This window comes from Pseudophryne corroboree, chromosome 8 (assembly GCF_028390025.1).
Source record: "Pseudophryne corroboree isolate aPseCor3 chromosome 8, aPseCor3.hap2, whole genome shotgun sequence".
Lineage (NCBI taxonomy): Eukaryota > Metazoa > Chordata > Amphibia > Anura > Myobatrachidae > Pseudophryne > Pseudophryne corroboree.
The window spans coordinates 143264434-143289141 of record NC_086451.1 but is presented as its reverse complement, the minus strand read 5'-3'; the positions used below and the strand labels follow the sequence as shown (position 1 = coordinate 143289141).

General features: G+C 42.6%; 1 long non-coding RNA gene across 1 annotated transcript in view; it reads left to right on the top strand.

The window, feature by feature from the left end:
• Positions 1 to 6676: 6676 nt before the first annotated feature.
• Positions 6677 to 24708, top strand: part of LOC134947568 (uncharacterized) — a 34304-nt gene continuing 16272 nt past the window's right edge. Inside the window, exons 1-2 of the long non-coding RNA XR_010182627.1 lie at positions 6677 to 6753; positions 22673 to 22812. This is a non-coding gene — a long non-coding RNA (uncharacterized LOC134947568). The remainder of the gene's footprint in view (positions 6754 to 22672; positions 22813 to 24708) is intronic.

Here is a 24708-nt window from a genome sequence, read left to right as displayed (position 1 = left end):
AAATAATCTGGTGAAAAGTGTAGTCCCTGTTAACATCAATACAGGGAAAATCACTTCCAAAGGTTTTTACAGGTGCGGCACATGTAGTATGTGCAAAGCCTGTAAGTATGATAAATCTAAAATTACTGAATATAAGTCCAATCAGACCAATAAGATATATGAAATAAAAGATTTTATCACTTGTCATAGCCAATGGGTTGTATATATATTGGAATGCAGCTGTGGACGACAATATGTCGGCAAGACTAAACGTAAATTAAAAGAACGTCTAGCTGAACATGTTAGAAACATACGAAAAGGTTTACTGTCACATAATGTGCCTTCTCATTTTAAAAATATCCATGCATGCAATATAAAAGATTTGGTATTTTTTTGTGGCATACAAAATATTAGATCCAATTGGCGTACCGACACAAGGGAGGAGGATTTGGCTAAGGCAGAGATGCGGAATATATACAAATTGAAAACAATGGTACCAAAAGGGTTAAATGCCGAATTTGAACTTAAATGGTTTTTGTGAAAAACATATATTAGTAAGGAGTATTCCATTCTAACATATATCCTTTCCCCTTTTTTTGAGCATCGGAATGAATTTTTATGGTGGCTTTCATAAAAATTTCGTGTTGGGCTGATAAGAGGATCACGATGTATATATGAACACCAATGGAGAACGCAAATAAATACCCCGTCATTGCCTAGCAACGTAATGCTGTAAATTCAACTGAGACACAGAGCAGAATTTCTTCCGGTGGTAACGATGTTTTACCGGAAGTCATCACAGCTGAAGCGTCCCAGGGATTCGGACGGCGTGCGGGCCAAATACCGGATGCAACAATGACCGGAAGTCATCACAGCTGAAGCGTTCCAGCAATTTGGATGGCGTGCGGGCCAAATACCGGATGCAACATTTTATAGATATACGGACTCTTTTATATGAGTGTTTTATAATTATGATTATTTAGATTGGTGTTCTAAGGAATAATATAGGTTCCTCCTGTTAATATATGGGGCATTTCAATGGGATTTGTTATATGCGCATTTTTGATGACGTCTGTTTTCTAAGCACACGATATGTGTTTCTTTATTACATTACATAATGGGAATTTAAGGGATTTTTAATATATTCTTTTAAGAATGTTTTAGTATGTTTTTGATTCGTTTTATGTCAATTAAGATGTTTTTATTTGATTAAATCTGTATCATGTGACCGGAACTAAGGGGGTATAAATATGGCCTCCAGATGATCAATAAGCACACTTGGAAAAAGGACAAGGATCCGAAACGCGTCAGTGTGCTTTGGCCTCCAGACTAAGGGACATCTTCATTTGGCTGTCGGGTATAGTATGATGCCTATGGCAAATTTGCTTATCCGGATATAGGCGTTATTCATCTATCGTTCTTTACCTGTTCAGCCGGTGTCGGTGTTTCTGGTCGAAAGGCTTTTTGTATATATGTCCAGATTTGTTTTATGGTCCTTTTGTACCAATAAATTGTTTTTTACCTTTACAATTTTTTTTGGGATCAATACTTGAGGATCGTGTATATAAAAGCTAATCAAGCTATCTCCACATGAATTTTGGATTCCAGCACAAAAAAGAAACCTTTATGTGAACATAGGGAATTTCTAAAAGGTCAGTTCATTGTGGGTGATTATATATTGGCTACACATTTGAAGCTAAAGAAACACGTTGAAAACGGTGGACAAAGATACCTTTCAATGCATATAGGGCACTATTTGAAGGTCAGTGCTTGACAGGTTATCTTTGCCTTTTTGAAGTTTTATAAGAAGAGGAAGTGTGTGCGACTAACCTATAAAGAAACCTTTTGGTGCATATAGGGCACTATTTTAAGGTCAGTGCCTATAAAGAGAACATCTATTCCACCATGTATTGGTGGTAATGGTCGTCCTCCACTAACTTCGTGTCTTCCTCTTTTTGGGTTCAACTTCTCTACTTTGTGGAGTGAAGATAACCCAGGGTGTTTGACCACTTTTGGGTAGCCGCTACAGACAAGAAGAATAACCATCCATATTGACAGCGCTGTGGTTTTGTTTCATTGTTGTTTTTATTTCTTAGTCTGCTGTACCTGGACCTCCTGGTCTGTAGTATGACCTCCTGGTCTACTATACTCTACTGCTCAAATTTTATATTTAACAAAGGATGCCTCCCTCGCCACCATGTACGACACTTACATGCATGTACCTCTGCGAGAACTCGACTTCTTGTGGTTCAACCTGGAAAATTGTATAAACTTATATATACAAAACACTCACTCACCACATGTACACTTTTGTTTCTATTTCTATTTCTGCGCAGAAATTTTCTTTAGACCAGATGTGTTGTGAATTTGGAGAAGGATCTGTTAATCTAAATTTCGGACACTAAAATAGACTTGCGCTACTTACCACGTTGCCACCTTTCCGCCTGTTGCAATAACACTATCGTGTGATTTGAGTTACGTGGGCGTACCCGGACGCTCCGTTGCGTAATTTACGCTGCGTGCGTCGGCCTTTGAGTTGCGTACGCGAGTCTCACCCTTTGTTAGAGACACGTGTACGCAAAGCAAATATCCACCGTAACACAACTAACACGTTTATCAATGTAGATGATCCTCGATCGTCTACCGCGCAACACACCAATCTCTCCTTATACCTTAGGTAGAGTTGTGTGTGGGCTTTACACTTTATCTCTTTATATATTACATTTACACTTTAACTATGAAATAGCGACAAATCTCTCTTAGCACGTTTTATCAATTATAAAATGGCAAACAGGAGAGTGATATATGAAAATACACGAATGAAAAGAAATGCAGATATGTGCGTGCGTACGCAAGATAGAAATAAACAGTTTTAAAAGACACTAGCGTTTTGTTCTTACCTCCGGTTCCGGATTCCTTCAGCACCCTTTACTAAGCGAAGTAGACGCTTATCCCGTCAGCACTGCGAAGAATATGATCTCCCGCCCTTTGCTGATGGATAATGTCTGCTGAAATTACCCAGCAGAGATATGTGAAGGTCAGGACGAGCCGCCAATTGATAAAGCTAAATATTTATCTTATTTAAAACCCTTTAAGAGGCCTAAGAACACTGTACGCTATTGACGTATGGAGTACCGTAAGGGTACGCACGTTGCGTAACAATCGCTTAGCCGTGGTCGAGACGCTCAAGCGTCACGTTCGCTCACGGCCAAGAGATCACAGGCAGGCACGCTACAGGCTGCTGACTAACGTAATGGTTCGCTATAGCGTAGCGGACGCTCGGGACCACGAGAAGATCACCAGCGGCGCAGACGCTCACAATGTTAAACCTTTATATCTAAACCATAAACAATGTAATATGCAGTAAAACCTTAGTGAAGAGATAGGGTGTAGATGCAACACAGTGTAACCTTATTAACTTAAAAGCTGTTTGAGCGTCACCGACGCTCTGTGAATACTTAACACTATAATAAATACACAACTACCGGGCTTAGGGTCTAACGCCTTATATGAATGTTATACTTGCAAAAAGAATAATACAATACAAGTCACACACTACAATATAACATAGACTAACTAACCAGATAACTATACAGTAAATACAATACAATTACGTTTAAGGGAAAATGAGAGAAAGAGGAGAAGAGAGAGAGAGAGAGATATGGCCCATAATAACAAGAAAGACAATATAATGGCGGAGAAAACTTACGCACAAAGGGGAACGATCGCATGCGCCTCTGGACATCCAGCTCCCGATTATCAGCAATGAGAACCGTTGAAGAGTGAGCTGGATGTGATCGGCTTGTCTATTTATGCCCCACACACAATACAATTCAATGGTCCCTACAATCTCATTGTTCATTGGACACAGGAATTCCTCCTCGCATTATAACAAAAGGTCATAGGTTGATTCATACAGGTGGGCTGTGACGATTTCCAACTGCTCAGGTGGGTGGGAAACTAGGTTTCCCGCCGCATGGATAAGTAAGTGCAAATAATAGTAAATGGACATAAACTTCTTATGTCCATAACTATTCGCACGATCGATTAATTCGCTTCAAACCAACACCGGAATATTGCTAATTAAATACTCTTCCGATGGATACTAAACACCACTGTATTACTCCTGTCTGACCCTTCGTATCAAACAAAGAGGGATTTCTCTGTCCATGAACATGCTACATTTACCAAACTTTCAGATTCTATCAAAGGGACCATAATCTACAAAATACATTATATGGTGAAAATATGTAACGAAAGAGTCGCCCGCTAGACGCATACAATCTCTACCGTAAATGCGCATACCGTGCGCCTGCGGGTGCCCGCAACAGCGAGTATGCGCACGCACGGGAGAGCGCACGCATGCGCAGCAGGGACACATATGAGGTGCAAATATGGCAGTGTGCATCGTGATATTTTTCTGACTTTGACAAAACTATAGGGATAGCCATGGGGACCAGGTTTGCCCCGAGTTACGCTAACTATATACGTGGGACATTTGGAGGTGACACACGTGTGTGTCGGCGGGCTCGGGGACAGACTGGTCCTCTATGGCCGTTACATAGATGATCTATTTATGATTTGGGATGGGGATCTGGACACTTTTTCTGAGTTTGTTTGTTCTCTCAACACCAACACTTATAATTTACAGTTCACTTCTAAATACAGTAAGTCTAACATTTCCTTCTTGGATATAGCCCTGAGTGTTGTGGACAATCAGATCTATACATCAAATTTTGTCAAAGATGTAGGGAATAATGGATATCTTCACTACAAAAGTGCTCATCATGACCCCTGGAAGAAAAATATTCCAAGGGGCCAATTGATGCGACTCCGTAGAAACTGCTCAACTATGGAATCCTTTCTGTCTCAGGCGGATCAATTACTTGACAGATTTAGAGACAGAGAATATCCCCAATATATATTAGATAACGCTATGAAAGAAGTTTTATCATTAGATATACAATCACTACTGTTGCACAAAACTCAGGCCGAACATGTAGAAGGCAGAAATAGAGAATTGGCGTTCATCTCTAAATTTAACAACGAATCTAAAAACATCAAATCAATTATTAAACGAAATTATCCTATGCTGAAGAGTGATCCTGTCCTGTTTAAATTACTCCCTCCTAACCCAGAATTTATTTTTAAGAAGAACAAGTCTCTCAAAACCTTATTGGCTCCTAGTAAGTTGAAAACCACACGTCTGAGAACCCCAGGGGATAACTCTTGGCTTACATCAGGAATCTGTGGATTCTATAAGTGTGGAGCCAACAGATGTACCACTTGTCTCTATGTATGTAATAAAACTAAGGTAGTTACTTCTCCTGTCGATCAGAAAATTCTAAAAATATCTAGCCTGATCAACTGCAACACTTCCTGGGTAATTTATCGCCTTCAATGCGGTTGCAAATTGAATTACGTAGGCAGGACTACTAGAAGCTTAAAATCAAGATTCATGGAACACCGTAGGAAAATTATCAATGGTGTTACCAATCATAGTGTTCCTAGACACTTTTTAAAATTTCATAATAAAGATCCAGTGTCTCTAACAGTTATAGGTTTGGAACATATTAAGAAAACGGAGAGGGGGGAGACAGGTTTATTCGTTTATGTAAGCAGGAAATTTTCTGGACCTTTCAGCTTGATTCATTATACCCCAGTGGCCTCAATGAGGCTCTGGAGCTGAACGCCGTTCTGTGAGTAACTACATTTCTGTTTGGATGTTTGAGGAGTGTCATTTGATGTCTCCTGCTCTTTTGATTAAACTAGATATAGTATCAATTTAATATAATATATATATTGGACTAGATAGGCATTTATTAATTTGCCCGGTACATTAATTATGATTGTATTTTGTTCAATAAACATCATGCTAATTATATATGATTACATTGTGGATCTAATCGTGTTTTGATTTAACGTATACAAAAAAAATAAAAAAGATCACATTCTAATGCTGATGTTCTGTAAACAAAATAACCCTTGGATTTATTATTATTATTTATAATTTTTTGTATGCATTTTGAGTTTCATTGTTATACTACAGAAGAAATAGAGGGATAATTATAATCCCAATTGTGAACATAAACATTAACTATGGGCTCTGTTTTATTTTTATTCTTTCCCTTAAGAAACTGCTCTATTTGGTTGCTAAGCAACCAAGATCTCAGGTAGCGTCCAGAGGAATGGATTAATGTTTACCCTTTGAACTATAATTATGCCTGTGGATTGGGTGGCGCGCGGCGGCCGCTGCTGTCACTGGGTGGCTGGTGCTGCAGGGCATGTTCTGTGGCCACTGATCACGGCGCGTGATGTGCCCGGCGGCGGCAGCTGTCTGGTGGCAGCGGCGGCCACTGTGCGCTGTACAGTCTTGACTATTGCACTTGGAGTTAGATTGTCTATTTGTTTATTTCCCTAAAAAACATCGTTTAGTGGACATCTATGTTGCTAGGCAACTAGGTGAATAGGTGTATCACATGATCATAATCCGATCACATGACCAGCCAATGATTGGCTATACTATCTTTACCAGTTTAAAATCAAAATGAGGCTTGACACTCTTTCTATATCAGCTACCAATGTTGCTAAGCAACCATGTTATTTGCTATGTCACGTGATCGGAACCAGATCACGTGACTAGCTAATGATTGGCCACATCATCTTTCTAGTTTCGAAATGAAACAGAGGCTTGACACTCAAGTCTAAGAGGATGTTGTTATACATCCCACTTTCGGGACTAACGATCATGTGACCAAAATAGAAATATTAAATGTAAGTTTTTAATACTTTCCTAATTTCGTTTTTTGTGATTGTTTAATAGGACTGTCTATCTGGCTACTAACACTATAATCTAGCTAGGCTAGCTCTTGAATTTGAATTTTTTTTTAATTGATTGATTTTTACACACCTGTGGGGCATTGTGATCAACACTGCTATATAAGGGCTCATTGCACACTGCATGTACACCTTGAAAAAGCTGCTGTAGCAGTGAAACGCGTTAGGTGATAAGACTGGGACCTTGAATCTCTGAGATCAGCCTGATCCACGAATTGGGAACTGTGGTCCATTGGGACATTTTCCTGGAGAACATTGGCAGGACCTTGCCTTGGTCCATCTTTTACAGCACAGTACCAGTATGGGAAAATCCAACCAGTAAGAGGATCTCCATTTCCTACAGGAGTGCTAACCTATTGGAGGACTCATTCAAGTGGAACTGGTAACTTTGGTACTAAAACCTCCCTAGGAATCAGGCTTTTCTTCAAATAATATTCCCAGCATTTCAAGAAGTAATCTAGCAAAATCAGCAATGTTGCCCTTTGCCCTATCTCAACTCTGGTGTATTTAATTTTATCTGTTTCAACAGTAATTTTTATGTATGATATACATTTATGAATGAATGTTTATCTGTATATTAAACTTTAAATGTTTCTATTTTGAAATAGTTTTTAGCGCTGAATCCTTTTTACTCTATAATTTTTATATACTCTCACGATTAATATTTATATATTTCACCTTTTTTTGTCTTGAATTCATACTAATGGAGAAGATCGAGACTCTTACATTTTTGACCATATAGGTCTTTATTTTAAAATAAACAGAATAAATGTTGTTTTAGATGATTCATCATCACATTTATTTCAGACTCATATTCTGATTCTATCCTGTATGAATTTACATTGAATAGTGCTCCCAAAAAGGAATTTTTTTTGTCTTTCCTTTCCCCATATATCTGGATTTTAAAATTGCAGCCTAGCGCTGATACAGTATTTAAAGATGGCATTACAGCATGGGGGTAAACCCCTCAATGCTGCAGCCAACATTAAGCATTTTGGCTAGGGGTCTCCGGCGTCCAGGGTGTCCAAATAACATGTGAATTAGAGAAAACTTTCCATAGTGTAAAACTGTACATGCATACAAAAAACAATAGTCTGCTATTGTAGGTAAACACTTAAAACATAAAACAGGTGACCCTTTCCTCCTTGGTGAGGAAAGGGTCACAGATGGTGCAACACTTACCAAAGGATCTTATGAATGGTATCCAGGGACGCCTCAATGACTTGAGCCTTATGTGTCTACTTACCCAGTAGACAATACCATCTGGTAGGAGTCTCGCCATCTGTATTGTGATAACCTGTTTTATGTTTTAAGTGTCTACCTACAATAGTAGACTATTGTTTCTGGTACGCATGTTTTATGCTTGTTTTTAATAATAAAAATTCTGTCCAGTTCTAACTATGGAAAGTTTTTTTTCTAATTCACATGTTATTTGGAGTAATCAGAGGTGTGGAATATCAGCTGTCCATTTACAACAATACGGCCAAGATCCGCTCCTTGAAGCGAGTTTGTCTGCCAATAAATTGACAGACCACGCCATTTGGTAGGAGCATATGATATTTTATGTGAAGATTTTGAATGAAAGCACAACAGTGTTATACTATGATGTGTTATTTATTCATTTGCGGTGCTGAGAAAAAAATCATCATAGATCCAGTGAATATCTTCTAAACTGAAGGACTGTGAACAATTTTATTAAGCATTGTGTGCACTATCGTGTGGTGGTTCTTCTTGGTAATATTTTCTGCTCTGGAGTGAGGGCAATACTCTTTTCTGCTGAACACGTTAGCAGCCTCAGCGCAGCTGTGATATTAATATCTTTTCTTTGCATGTTTGGCTGTCCACCCACAATCTCAGACTCAGGGTACTGAAGTTTACCCCCCAGTTCATTGGACACTTTCCAATTGACCGGGTAATTAATCCTGTGGCTTACAGCTGAAAATGCCTCCTTATATCAGAATTCCAAATTCTTTTTACATTTCTCTACTACAACATCTTGAACCAATTTCATTCAATGCCTCCCAAGACTCCACACATTCCGACCCATTTAGGTATCGAATTTGAAGTGGAAAGAATTCTGGACTCTTGCATTAGGTATGGTTGTTTACAGTACCTCAATGACCGGAAAAGGTACGGCTCAGAAAAAAGAGCCCAGATAAACTCTTTTGCTGTTCATGCTCCACAATTCAAACTTTTCATGCCAAGTTTCAAAAGAAACCAAGAAGTTGTCCTGAGGCAACTTTCAAAAGGGGGGTACTGTCAGGATTCGGCGTGGTAAACAACACTCTCTGTGTAACTGCCTTGCTGTTTAACTATCATATTATTTTCGCACCAAGCTTTTTTGGATTCCTGTCCTAAGCTATTCCGGTTCCATATCGGATTATTTTGCCAAGCCATTCCTGTTGCAGCCCAGATTCCTGTACTAAGCTATTCCAGTTACAGTCAGGATCCCAGTGTCAAGCTATTTTGGTTCCAGTCCAGATCCCAGCACCAAACTAATGAAGTTCCAGTCTGGATCCCTGTATCAAGCTTTTCTGGTTCCATCCCAGATATTTGCATCAGGCTATTCCTGTCATTTCAGTATAGACACAGTTCTTATTGCTATTGTAGAAGGTCCTGTCTGTTATTGCCAAGTGTCCCATATCATGACTGTATATCTTAGCTACCTTTGCTTCCACTGATATTCTGTGAGAAGGAATTATTTACATCCACCTAGCTTCCTGCCCTCTAAAAAAAGCATGCACATCTTACTGTAGATCTCTCCAAACCAACGTCCTAAAAACCTGACAATGAGATAATTAATTTGTGGCCAGATTCTGGAGGGCATTGTGCTCCGCCATGCAAGTTAAGATTCTCATCAGCCTATCACCCACAGAAAAATGGTCAAACAGGGAGTGTGAGTCCCTAGAACTAGAATTTTTTGTTATGGGGCATACACACAGTTCGATTCCGTCTATGTGGCCGATTTGCACTATGAGATTTCCCTTGAACTCCCTGTGGCCGAGAACCACCGATATTGACTATATACAGTGTGATTTTGGCTATGTACAATTTTGACTATGGCCAATTTTGACCATACTATGTACCAGATTGTACCCTTTCTAGTCAAAATTGACCTGCCTGCACAGTCTATTTTTTCTTGCGATACCGACCACACAGGAGTGCGCATCAGCATCACAAGGAGTGTTTAATGGGGCGCCCAAGATGGCTGCCTCACCTTTTGTATGCTCCTGATCATCTCCATAAAACAGCTTAAATTCACCACAACTGACCTATGAATCATCAGAAATATCCAAGGACTTACCTTTAACTTGTACTACTCTACGCGGGCATCTCATCAAAACCAACGGATTGCATTCCTGCGCTGAGATACACACTGGATTGAATCTTGGACTGAATCCTCTGCAAACCTCCACTGAGAAATCCTTCAGTTTAGCAGCTGCTGCACTCTGCATTGGACATTGCCCAGATAAGGTACTGTGGATTACAACCTATCTTTGGCTACATCTAGCCCCTCACTAAGACATCATCCACCTCTGTTCTCTGAGCAACTAATAACTGACTTATTGCATTAATCTACTAATATCAGTATATTCAGGCTCTGAATTGCTGAAGGCTCACTGTTTCAACTCAGGATCCATTTCCCAGGACATGTTATCACTTCCCCCCACACACAAGAAACCTACTTCAAAGGCCTCTCACACTGAGACTTTTCACACCTACACAGTAGGAATTGGCTTCTAACACCTTCCCAAAAGTCTGCCTATGCTAGGATAATTGATTAAATCAGCAGCTATTTTATTTATCACTTGCTTCAAATATACCCAATAGGTTATAGCAATAACTTTGTTCATAAACCCATTAGAATTTTGGACCAAATACCGATTGGGGGAAAACAAAACACAAAAAGGAAGAAAAAAAAAACAAAAACAAAAAAACACTGCTTTCTCTCCCTCTCTCATCATCATATGCAGCTCAAACTCATAGTAATCTGTCATTGATGACCAAATGTATACATATTGCTCCAGCTTCATTCTTTCACTCCGCCCACCACGTTCTGCAGTTCCTATCACACCATCACAGGCTTCTATTCTCCAATCCCTTGGCATTTTAAAAAGAAAAAACAGGCGCATTCGTGGGAAGCGAGCAGGCAGGAAACTTATTTCCCCCGGTAACCATCTACGTCCTTTGCCCACCTGCTCACCCCCATACACAAAGAACAATCAAATAGAAGTAATACCCAAAAGACGGCCCTATGTTTGGAAGGACAGAACTGTCAACTCTCGCTTTGTGACCCCCATACCCAGAGCTCCTGCAATTAACATAAAGAAAACGGAAGGCCCTCTGGTATGCCCAATCAGGTCAGTCCTTTGTAATGCCAGATCTATAAGAAACAAGACTGCAACAATTGCTGACCTTATTGAATCTGCAGATCTAGCCTGTATTACAGAGACCTGGCTAGATGAAAATGCAGCACCTATATTAGAGGCTGCGGTACCAACAAACTACTCTGTCATCCACAACCCAAGACTGGACCGCAGGGGTGGCGGGGTGGCTATCTGCTTCAAAAATGAACTTAAACTTAGGGTCCACCCTATTGAAACTACTCGCTCATTTGAGTGCATTGCTGCCCAGAGTTCGACAGGATTAGGTTTCAGAGTACTTCTCATCTACCGGCCACCTGGAGATGGAAAGATATTTCTACAAGAAATTGCAGACACTGTTGCTGGCCTGGTTCTGGAACATCAAAGATGGCTCATCCTCGGGGATTTCAATGCATGGGTGGATGATGAGCTCTCACGCCTTGGCCAAGACCTCCTGTGCACAATGAATGGTCTGGGCTTCACACAGATAATTCCCTCTGCCACACATAAAAGTGGTCACACTCTTGATCTTGTCTTTCAGATTGGATTAGAAGTCACTGACCTAAAAATAAACCCAGTCATCTGGTCAGACCACTACTCCCTCTGGTTCTCAGTTGCAACCCCTCAAATAAGATCTCTGCCCGTGGAGTTGACCAGATACCGTCCAAGGAGGGGTATGACTCCCCAGGCTCTTGCAGCAAATATGGATCTCTCTGCTATACTGGGTGCCTGTGAAGATCCCTGTTCCCTAGTCCGTTATTATAATAGGGATGTTAAGGCTGCAATTGATATTATCGCCCCTGTGCGTATAAGACCTCGTAAACCACATCGTCAAGCTCCATGGTACGACAACAGTGTTAGTGAGCTCAAGAAAAGGGGGCGTAGACTGGAAAGACGATGGAGGAAGACTAACCTAGTGGATGACAAAATAAAACTAATAAAGCATAACGAAGAATATCAATCGACAATCACTCGCAAGAAATCACAGTTCCTGTCAAATGAGATCACAGCAGCAAACAATAGGCCAGCTCAACTTTTCCGCACAGTGGAGATGCTGTGCAAGCCAGCATGCCTGCAGACTGATGAGACCCTTTCCCAAGCAAGATGCAACGAGTTTGCAAACTTCTTTGCAGATAAAATATCCACCATCCGGGCTGGAATATCCACAGTGCCATCAAAGGAGAGCCAAACTACAAAGCCTGCCAATATAAGCTACCTGCCTTCATGGACCAGCTTTGACCCAGTGGATGTAAAGGACACTGCTGAAATTGCTCGGATTTTGCGTCCCACCACCTGTGGTCTGGACCCAGCCTCAACCAAGCTTCTAATAGGTTGTACGGATATAATCGGTCCTGTCTTTGCAAAAATTGTTCAATGCTCTTTGCAGACAGGCATTTTTCCTGGACCCCTAAAGGAAGCAATTGTTAGACCACTTCTTAAAAAACCTAATTTAGATCCCGACTGCATGTCCAACTACAGACCGGTATCAAACCTTCCTTTCCTAGGAAAGGTTATTGAGAAAGTGGTTGCAAATCAACTGGAAACTCGCCTGACAACCCATGATATTTATGATCCATTTCAATCAGGATTCAGGAGAAGACATAGCACTGAAACAGCCCTGGTGTGTGTGTTAAATGATCTTCTGATGGCAAAAGACAGAGGTGACTGTTCAATATTAATCCTTCTGGATCTCTCGGCAGCATTTGATACCGTGGACCACGGGCTTCTGATTGAGCGACTGATACACTTCTGTGGTCTGGATGGCACAGTCCTAAACTGGTTCAAATCATTTCTCACAGGCAGGTCACAGAGAGTATCATCTGGATTATACTCATCACCACCAGTGCCATTGCCATGTGGTGTCCCACAAGGTTCTATACTATCCCCCATGCTTTTTGCAGTATACATGCTCCCATTGGGCGAAATAATCAGGCGCCATGGCCTGGTCTACCACTGCTATGCAGATGATACACAACTGTACTTGTCCTTTGCTCCGGGCACTGATAACCCAGTAGCAACCCTGAATGGCTGTCTAGCTGAACTACAGGAGTGGATGAGCGCCAGTTGGCTGCGACTGAACCCGGATAAAACAGAGGTCCTTATAATACGACCGCAACATCAAAGGACAAGACTGCAGCATAGCCAACCAACTGGACTTACACTCGGGGATTCAGAATTACAGACCAGTGATCATGTGCGGAATCTTGGCGTTGTCCTGGATGATGGCTTGACACTTAAACATCAGATATCAGCCACAATCAAATCCTCATTCTTTCACCTGAGGAACATAGCCAGAATCAAGCACTTAATTCCCTCAGATGATATGCCAAAAGTCATACATGCATTTGTATCATCTCGATTAGACTACTGTAATGCCCTCTACCTTGGTCTACCAGCAAAAGAATTGCAACGCTTACAGCTGGTGCAAAACACAGCTGCCAGGCTGTTAACCAACCAGCCCCGTTCCAGCCACATAACACCCATCCTCTACTCCCTTCACTGGCTGCCTGTAAGATGGCGAATCCTCTTCAAGATTGGCTTACTGAGTTTCAAAGCATTACATGACCAAGGCCCAAGGTACCTGAAACAGCTTCTGATCCCATACTGCCCCACTCGATTACTGCGATCTGTAGATGAAGGACTTTTAGCAGTACCTAGAATCTACCGTAATTCATCTGGGGGTCGAGCTTTTAGTCATGCGGCTCCGACTCTATGGAACTCACTTCCCAGCACAGTGCGAGAGGCCCCAACTATAGAATCCTTCAAAAGTAGACTCAAGACTTTCCTGTTTACTCAAGCATTTCCATAGTATCTCTTTTAGTATCTTCATGCTTCTGTATTTTATGAAAAATGTACTTCATTATTTTTCTGTACTATATTATGCTGTGTATCTGTTAAGCGCCTTGAGTCCTATTGGAGAAAGAGCGCTATATAAATAAAATTATTATTATTATTATTATTATTATACACACGGTGCGATATTCACTATGTTTTTTACCGATATGGATTATATAGTCCATGTCGGTAGTTATATTGCACTGTGATGATGCGGCTTTAGAATGTATTGTATCCTCATCTTAAGACAACTGGGTAGAATTTTTACTTTGGGGTGAATTCACTCATAATTTTTGGTATCATTCCACCACCAATGAGATGCCTTACTACACAGTTTATGGACAGCATCCACAAATTCTTGACTTTCAGTTCATGCCTGCTATAGAAGTTTCAGCAGCCTCTGATACTTTACAACAAATTACCAAAATTTGGAGAAAATTCATGTGTCTCTGAAGAAAGCCTCACATAGTTATAAAATATTTGCGGACCATAGATGGAGAGCAGTACCTAGCTTCATACCTAGAGATCGTGTGTGGCTTTCAACAAGGAATCTAAGACTTGGAGTCCCAACTATGAAACTTGCCCCTCAATTTATTGGGCATTTTGTTATTGAACAAGTACTAAGTCCGGTGGCATATAAGTTGAAACTTACATCTCATTTGCGCATTCTGAATTCCTTCCATATCTCCCTGTTGCGACTGCTGGTTTAAATAGCTTCAAAACTTCTCCATCTAAGACTCCCCAAGTTCTGACTTGCCAAGGAAAGGAGTTTTAAGTAGATAAGATAGTGGACTCTTGCTGCTGCTTTGGGCAACTGCAAAATCTTATTGATTGGAAAGGGTATGGTTCAGAGGAAAGATCTTAATGCGTTATAAGTTTGTGCTCTTCACATAATTCAAATATTTCATGCCAAATATGTCTTATACGCATCACTATGCAAATATGATGCACAAGCAGACTGCAGATTAAAATGATATGTGGCATGCCTATGTCCAGTGTGAGACTGCAACTGTAACTGTATAGCAAATGCTATGTTACAGTGTTTTCCTGGAAATCACTGTAATGTTAAATTTTGCATGCAGATACAGCCTCACTCACAAGCAGAATATAGGTATGCCACATATCATTTTATTCAGCAGAAGCTGCTTGTGCATCCTATTAGTATAAAGATGTATATAATATGTTGCTACAATTTTTTGGGATTAGGTCCATGACGTCCATAATGTTTCATGACACTGTCCTCTAAACTGCTCACCCTGCACCCCTTCCCCACAAACACTTCTCTTCTACTGGACCCCTTAATCTGCATCCCCTCCCTGAAAACACTGTTCTCCTACACTACTCATCCTGCACCCCTTCCCAGCACACATTGCTCTCCTACAGTAACCCTCACCCAGAAACCCATCCTCACACACTCTACTCACCTGCACTACCCCTCACACTGCTTCCCCTCACAGCACACAGTTCTCCTAAACTACCGCTCAACCTGCACCCTGTCCCCACAAACACTGCGCTCTAATGCTACTCCTCACGCTTCACCAGTTTCTCACCTTTATGCTTAACCCAGCACCCCCTCCTCACACACACTGCTCACCCTGCACCCTGTCCAAGCACATGCTGCTCTACGACCCCACTCCTCACCCTGTGCCCCCTCCTCTAAGACATCCTGCTCTCCTAAACTAACACTTGCACTGCAACCCCTCCTAACACACTGTTCTCCTACTCTACCCCTCACCCTGCACTCCTCACCGTGCACACTGCACTCCTACTCTACCCTTCATCCACCTCACCCCCCCACACACACACACTCCCCTACTACACAACCACTAACCCTGCACCCTCTTCCTGAACAAACTGCTCTCCTACACTGCTGCTCTCCCTGCAGCCCCTGCTCTCACATGCTGCTTTCCCACACTATCCCTCATCCTACACCACTGCGCACATACTGCACAGCCACTCACCCTGCACCCCCTCTCCACAGTTCTCTTCTACACTACCCCTCACTCTGCATTACCTCCCTGCAAACACTGGTATGCTAGACTAAGGCTCACCCTGCACACACACTGCTTTCTTACCCTACTCCTCACCTTGCACCCCATCCAGACCATTACCCCTAGTGTATACTCACTACCTACATACACTGATCTCCTAATCTAGTCCTCACCCTGCGCCTCCTCCCTGTGCACACTACTTTTCTACACTACCCCACACTCTGTATTACCTCCCAGCACAAACTTCTCTCCTACACTACTCCTTATGCTGCACCCCCTCCTCCCTTCTACCCCTCACCCTGCAAACTTTCCCCAACACACACTGTTCTTCTACACTACCACTCACCCTGCATTCCCTCCCTGCACACACTGCTTTTTTACACTCACTCTACGCTCCCTCCCCGCACACACTGTTCTACTACTCTATCACTCATCCTGAACCCCTTCCCTGCACCCACGAGGTTTCCTGCATTTGGAGGGCCACCAGTCAATAAGCAGGCAAAACTGTGATAACTGGCCATCGTGATTGGCTTGCTAACAAGCACCATCTTTGAAATTCAAGATTGCTGCAGTGTGCCAATCGCGACTCACCCAGTCATCACCCCACTTCCTTAGGCTGGATTAAATTAACCAGCAAAGGACAGGGACAGGCAGACTGATACAGGAGTGGCTGTGAAAACTGACTCAAGAAAGAAGCTGTAAAGGCCACATTTCCCCAGGTAAAGATACCAAGGAAGTCCTGGATGGGTGAGGGCCATGCAAAAGAGTTTTAAGGCCTCCACCCTGCAGGTGAAGATGCTGGAAGCCCAGGGAAGATGGTGGCTATGCAATAGAGCTTAATGGAGCTGTCAACCCTCAAGGTGAAGATAGGGCCTTGCTGCTGATGCTACTACTTCTCAGAGACTTGTGCTGAGTGAGGTGGACCAAGGGGTTCAGCTTCTATGATACCTTCGTCATCTACAATTGTGTATCCGGTGCACAGGTCTCCTGAGTCCGTCTGTCTGGGGCAACTACCGTCAGTGTAGAAGGTAAAGTCTACGACTTCCAGTGGGTTGTCACTGATGTCAGGTCTCGCAGTGAAAGTCTGGTTCAGGTATTCCATACAATCATGCGTATCAGTGTCTGCACTAAATCCTCCTTCACCATCATTCTCATCCTCCACCCTTTGTGCATGACCAGGCACACTTGGCAGTAAGTTGCAGGATTTAGTGTGCTGCACCTCTTTATGGTGATGTTTACAGGGGCCATCAGATATAGTTCCCACTTTGTATACCGAGCGGAAGAGACATGCCTGGTTTGTGCGGAGTTTAGCCAGGCTGATACTGCATGTGGTGTATGGATGGTCAGGTCGTGTCCTAACACTACGTCTTCGCTTTTACTTACCAACAAAGCTATGGCTGCAACAACTCGTAGGCAAGTGGGGAGAGACCGTGCAACAGTGTCAATCTGTGCACTGTAGTAGGCTACCGGTCTGCTGGCATCACCATGTTTCTGTGTTAAGACTCCTGCCGTGCACCCAGCGCTTTCGGTACCGTACAACTCAAAGGGCTTCTCGCAATCTGGCATCCCCAATGTTGGTGCTTGTGACAAACACTGATTTAGTCTTTCAAACACCAGTTTGGACTCTTCTGTATGAGAGACCCATTCTGGTTTGTTTGAGGAGACCATTTCTTGCAAAGGTAGTGCCAGAATAAAGAACCCCGGTATCCAATTCCGACAATACCCACACATTCCTAGGAAAGTGCGGATCTGTTGCTGAGTTTGCGGCAGAGTCATGTCGCGGATGGCCTGTATTATGTCAGTGGTCAGGTGTCTGAGTCCTTGTGTCAAGCAGTGTCCCAAGTATTTAACCTTAGTCCGGCACAACTGCAACTTATCCTTTGAAACCTTGGCCCTCTTTCCGAGTTGTTCGCTCGCTATCTGCTTTTAGCAGCATTGCAAACGCTAGGCCTCCGCCCACTGGGAGTGTATCTTATCTTAGCAGAATAGCGAATGAAAGATTAGCAGAACTGCTACTAAATAATTCTTTGCAGTTTCTGAGTAGCTCCAGACCTACTCCTAGATTGCGATCAGCTCAGTACGTTTAGTTTCTGGTTTGATGTCACAAACACACCCTGCATCCGTCTAGCCACTCCCCCATTTCTCCAGACACTCCCTGACACGCCTGCATTTTTTTAGCACACTCCCAGAAAACACTCAGTTACCACCCAGAAATGCCCCTTTCCTGTCAATCATTCACGATCAGCAGTGCGACTGAAAAGGGTTGCACGAACACCAGCAAATCTACTAAGTTTTGTGTTAAATAACTAAGCGCATGCGCTCTGCATACCATGCTCATGCGCGTTTAGCAACAAATCGCAGCATAGCGAAAATCGGCAACGAGCGAACAACTCGGAATAACCACCTTTGTGTCCTGTCTGGGAGAGATGAAACAGAAGCTGTTTAATGTCTGGCAGGGATGACTCGAATGAATCAGAGCATAACAACAAGTCATCAACATATTGTATCAGTACTGACCCATTCTCAGGTTGAAAGGATTGCAAACAGTCATGTAGGGCCTGGGAGAAAATACTTGGGCTGTCAATGAAACCTTGGAGGAGACGGGTCCAGGTGTACTATACTCCCTTGTAGGTGAAAGCAAAGAGGTATTGGCTGTCAGGGTGGAGAGGGACAGAAAAGAATGCTGAACAGAGATCAATGACAGCGAAGAACTTAGAGGTGGAGGGAATCTGCATGAGGATGACGGCTGGATTGGGCACTACGGGGAATTGCCTCTCAACTATCTTGTTTATCCCCCTTAGAACCTGCACTAGCCTGTAACCCCTCCCCCCACTCTTTTTCACAGGGAAAATGGGACTGTTGGCTGTGCTGGACGGCCTGACTAGGATGCCCTGCTGTAGCAGCCGTCCTATGATGGGGTATACTCCTTATTACACCCTTGGTTTCAGAGAGTACTGGGAGATTTTTGGAGTTACCCTGCCACCTTTTATTGGTACTACTACTGGGGCTACATTCGCCATCAATCCAGTGTCCTGTCCAGCTATGGTCCAAAGGGAACTCGGTATTTGCGAGATCATTTCCTCTACCTGCGTTGGACATGTGTCTATAACGGTGGAGTGTAACATTAGCCTTTGAGTCTAATATATCTTGTACTTCCTGTGCATGGTTCTCAGGGATATCTAGGAACACACCCTCAGGGGTACAGTATATGACACACCGCATTTTACACAACAAATCTCTGCCGAGTAGATTAGTTGGAGCCGATGCAGCCAACAGGAAAGAATGTTTGGTATGCAAGGGCCCTATCGTAATCTCTGCAGGTCTACTCAAAGGGTACTGCAGTGCCTTTCCCGTTACTCCCATTGCTGAAATCATTTTACCCGTGGTTGTTACACGTATGGTAGAGTTTAGCACTGATCTGGTCGTCCCTGTATCTACAAGAAAAGGTTGTGGTATACCAGCTACATTGACCATGACCTCAGGTTCACCTCCAAGGCCAGCAATCAATTTCACCAGCTGCAGACTACAGGTATGACCTGACCTCTATTGTGTTTTTGGACCCTCTCGCACAGCATTGGCAGCTACAATATGTGCAGGGGATAGCTGTGGATTTTTGGGGGTCTGCCAGTCCCTCTTAGGTGGGTACCTCCTTGTTTCCCCTCTATGTGGCTCGTAATCCCTCCTATGTGTTCCCTGATCCCATCTATGTGTTTGGTACCGTGGTTCGTATTCTGGTCTAGGGGATCTATATTTAGTATGTGTCCCATTACTCCTACAATCCCCGACAACGTGCCCTTCCCTCCTGCAATTAAAACATGTTATTGACATTTTCCAATCGTCAGGGGTCTGGGGTGTAGGTTGGTTGGACAGACATCCCTTCCAGTGCCTGTATACTTACCAGCATCAACCTATCCCCTTGTGACTCCCTGTGCTTAGTGATATTTTGGTCGTGCTCGATTGCGGATTCCCTCAGTGCAGCTACCGTGATGCCTCTCCAATTTGGCAGAAAGGTTTGCACTCTGGCCCTCAATGCCTCCTTTAGTCCGTCCATTAGTACAGAGACAGCTACCTCCCTGTGGTTGGCATTTTCCTTTATATCCTCTATCCCAGTGTTTCTAGCTATTTCCTGTAGTGCTCTATGGAAATACTCGGATGCCGTTCCACTTTCCTTCTGTCTTATGGAGAAATTTTTGTTCCACTTAACAACAGTAGGGAAATACAATCCTAATTGTATATTAATCTGCCTTACATTCTCCTGGCTGTACTCATCAGTGAGAGGCACTTCTACATCTAGTTTGCAGTCAGCTGAACTTTGGGATGTCATTATTAGAGGGTAGACTCACTCTTTGCACTATCCGCCAATCTTTGTGTGTGGGCTCATGGGCATTACCCAGTTCTTTAATAAATTTCTGGCATCTTTTCTGGGATCGGGGAATTCTGACATAATTGACCTCAGTTCTGTTCGGGACCAAGGACAATGCATTGCAATGTTCCTGATGGGGGTTACTCCCTGATTATCAGTCTTCCCATTGGGGACTGCAATCACCCTGACTGGGTTTAACTCAACCACTTCATTTCTGTTTGTCTCTATAATACGGGGAGCTATTGTCTCTGCATAATGTACGGTTCCATACTTACCGGTGGACACAACCTCATTCGCCCCTCGACTTGGGGGCATTGCCACTGTTCTCACCGGTTGGGCCATGGCCACCTGAGTGTCCTGCATGGTAGCTGCTAGGTAGAGTGATGATATCATGCTAGGCTCGTCGTCTTCCTCACAACCTTCGGGAGAATTCAAAACAGGATACAACTTTCAGGGATTAGGGTTAATGCACTTATTATGCATTTTGCTATCATTTACCAATGTACCATTAGTTGTAGCTGGTTTCTCTCCATCGACATATGGCGGTGGTGATGCACTCGCAATCACCTTCCTGTCAGGTTTGGAACTTGCTGTGCGAGCCAGCTCCCTTTGCACATCTCCCTCTTGTTGCCATATATTTAAACGGTTGTTATGTCTGATCCCTTGTTTCTTAGACTTGATCAGACTTATTTTATTCCTTACATTCTGCAGTACCTCTGGTTTAAAACTACCCATCCTAGGAAATTATGCCTTATCCCCCGTAGTCATACATACCCATTCATCACAAAATGCCTCTACATGTGTACCATACTTACCACACATTACCAACCTTGCGGACCCTCTTGGCCCTTCTTCTTCAGCCTGAACCCTGGCTGCTGAACGTCTCTTCCGTGTGCACTTGGCTCCCATTGTGGGCTTTTTTTGCACAAACACCAAATGAACAATACAAGCAGACGGTGAAAGTTCTTACCAAGTGCTTTCACTCACTCCAGCCCCTGCTGGCCTGTACTCAGATACACTCCAACAGTGGAAAACCCGATGTACCCAACCTTTGGACTGCTATCAGACCCTTCAGCACGTAATTTCTTTCAGTGGAGGTTCTGTTGGAATATTTTCCTGAGAGGGCCAGTGAAAAATTCCTTTTCGGTATCTTTCCACTGGAATTTTTGTTGGATGAGAAACACCTTATTGATCACCCTTTCCAGTGAATGTCAACCAGGGAGATTTCCTGAAGAAAATCAGCGAAAAACCCCTTGTTTACACAATCACGTCTGCGTATGCTCTACAAAGCGCATATGACACACCTGAGCAAAATAACGAAAATGGTATCACGGTGAGCTGCGCATAACACACGGACGTGCGGTCCAATCACATGGCCTATAGATTCTTGTTATCTATATGCCCTATGATCACGGGAGTCAAATTTAAGCCGCGCTCCTCAGCCAGAGCGTAACACTAAAACACTTCACAAATCACAATTTTTACGCTCCTCCAACACATTGTAGTATGTGCCAAACTTCGATTAATGCGCTAGGTTGCAACCCTTCTTGCAGCTGAGCCCCTTCTAGTTCGGTGTTTTGTCCACGGGATCCCGGATTTTCAGGGTTCAATGCGTCCACTCGTACTTTCAGCTCACACAAATACACAATGTTTTTCTGTACAAAAAAATATCAGTTCCTTTGATTGATAGCCTATCCCAGAGGAAGTACAGTTTAAACAAAGTATTATAATAATCTGCTTTTAAAATCGGATAGTTATTTGCTATTGTATAAATATCTTTTATCCCGCCTTTAAATTTATACCTATTGTGTGGTTATAACTTGTGCTCGCTACTTCATGCAACCTTGCGTAAACACACAACTGTGCCCGTCCCTGCGCCATGTGTACGCTCCTGTATGCTTTCCTCATGTACCGTACCAAGTGTACAATGTGTGTTCGCAACTCAATAAACCACACTATATCACGATAAATGTGAGCAACAAAATACTACTGCTCACTTACACAATAAACAATTGTTCCGTACACTCGCCGGAAGTAACCCCCAAAGGTAATCCTCTTTTGAGTGTATACCTAAACGTTTAGGCCAGAACTGCGTTTCGTGTTTTTATAATTACTCCCTTAACACACTAACTCAAATATATAGCAAATAAATGTATCCGACTTTACACAGATCTATAATGACTATTATAACCTATGGTAACAATATGTGAGAATGTATGCAAAATATCGGTATGCTTTGTGTATGCTTTCGCGCCAAAAGTTACACACAAATAATAAACACCTTTTTCCTGTTTGTCCATCAGGGTACACCAGCACCTCTAAGACTATACAGAAAAGACAAGGTCTAACAACACAAGATGGTTTTAAACACAATACAAAATTACTTAAGACGCGTCTCCACCCTTTGTTGATGGACCAAAGTTCTGTTATGGCCTGCAAATCCGTAAGTATGTGGCGAACCGGGCGAGCTCCCAACTGTTAAGTTCGTCTAACTTTCAGGAAAAAGCAATACCTTAATACACAAGTGTTCGGTCCGCTATGACCGCTCAGTGTGTGTGTTAAACCTCTATGAATGCGTACATATTGCGTAAGCATGCTGACACGTTGTAAGCACAAAGTAGCTACAGTGCGGCGGAATGCACTTTAAAACCCCTAATAGGAAAGGAATGTGACACCGATTGTATATGTTATGTTGTGTTCCAACGCAGCATCAAATATTTACTTAAAAGGGGGTTCACAGAGAAATACAACAATACGAGAGAAAAGCTACAACCAATGGATACATACGTTAGTTCATCTGCACCACCCGGATCCGGTCCTCAGTCAGTCTAGCAGGATGATCTTCAGAGAATTAGACTGGGACCGGCAAGGAGGCTTGGCTTTTATACAATTGTCCAAAACATAGTACAAAGGAATCTGTAATCTTTTCTTTAATAGGTCAAAGGGCTGGTCATTTACAGTACATGAGGGGTCATAGGTCGGTTTGAATAGGTGGGCAATGCCTGGTCCAGGTGCCGTTGGAGGTGTCCTCCACTGGGTTCCCACCGAATATCAGGAGTACAGTAAATACAGTGTGATATTAATATTGTATTCCTGTGCATAGATATGCGCAGGAGTGTGCTACATTCTGCAAACTGCCATCGGAATATTCACCTTGAAATACTGTACATCTGGATACCAAACATCACATCCTGACCTAATTCTGTCCCCTCATATCCTGTAAAGTTGAATCCCTCTGTTGTTATACCTCTGAAGCAAATGTAACTTGCTGGTGTGGTGCATGTAGGCTATGAGTAAATTATGCACTATGTGGATTAAATATCAGATATGTTTTTGTGGCTTTTCCACGCGGATGCGTATGCTACCGTATTTACTCATACCACGCGCTAATACGCTGGACTTTGTGAGGCAATGTACGCAGCATGCGGGTATGAGCACACATGGCAGAACAAGCACACGCACGGAGGCCACTCTGTGGTGTTTGCACGTGATGCATGTGGGTACAATATTTTCGACTTTGACACTGTCACTCACAAAATGGTGGATGCTAATTCATAGACTTGTGTGCTCATTGGAAGACACACAGCAAGTCTTTACAACTAAAGGTCTTAACAGAAGACAGAGCTGCATGGTTTGGGTAAGAGAAGAGAAGGACATAGTATGATAGTTTTAGCAATTAAGAACATTTTTTTTGTGGGATCTGAATGTGTATATTGAATGAGATGGATGTATTTAGTTAGAAGGATGTTGGAACCCAGTGTCATTGTTGTGGTGACTCGGTGGAAGTGACGAATGGGAAGATTGTGGGTACTGAGTGTGATGGGTGTGCCACATAACTGATCAGACCTTCAGTTGCATAGACTGCATGTGTGTATTCCAATGAGCACATAAATCTGCGAATTAGCATCTCCACCATTTTGTGAGAGACACTGTAACTAAAGGGTGTAATGGCATACCATATCTGTCTTGCGCAAGAAACACATCCATTAAATCGTCAGCCTTAATGATCAGAATTTCATTGCTTTTTCAAGTTTGCTTTTTCTAGTTTTGTGAAATGTCAGATCATGGGGGTTATTCAATTGTTTGAAAAGTCAGTTGGGCGTCTGTTTTTTCCTGCCTGACAGGAAAAAACAGACACCCAAATGACTTTTCAAACAATTGAATTCCCCCCATGTCTACAAAGTCTTAGAGGGACATGTAAGTTTTTTTTATATGGACTATTTATCTATGTACATAAATATAAATATACTATGTATATACATACTAAACATATATCCCCAGCATAAATTTATAGTTTGAAATTTTTTCCTCACATACTGTACCACAAAAGTTGTACATA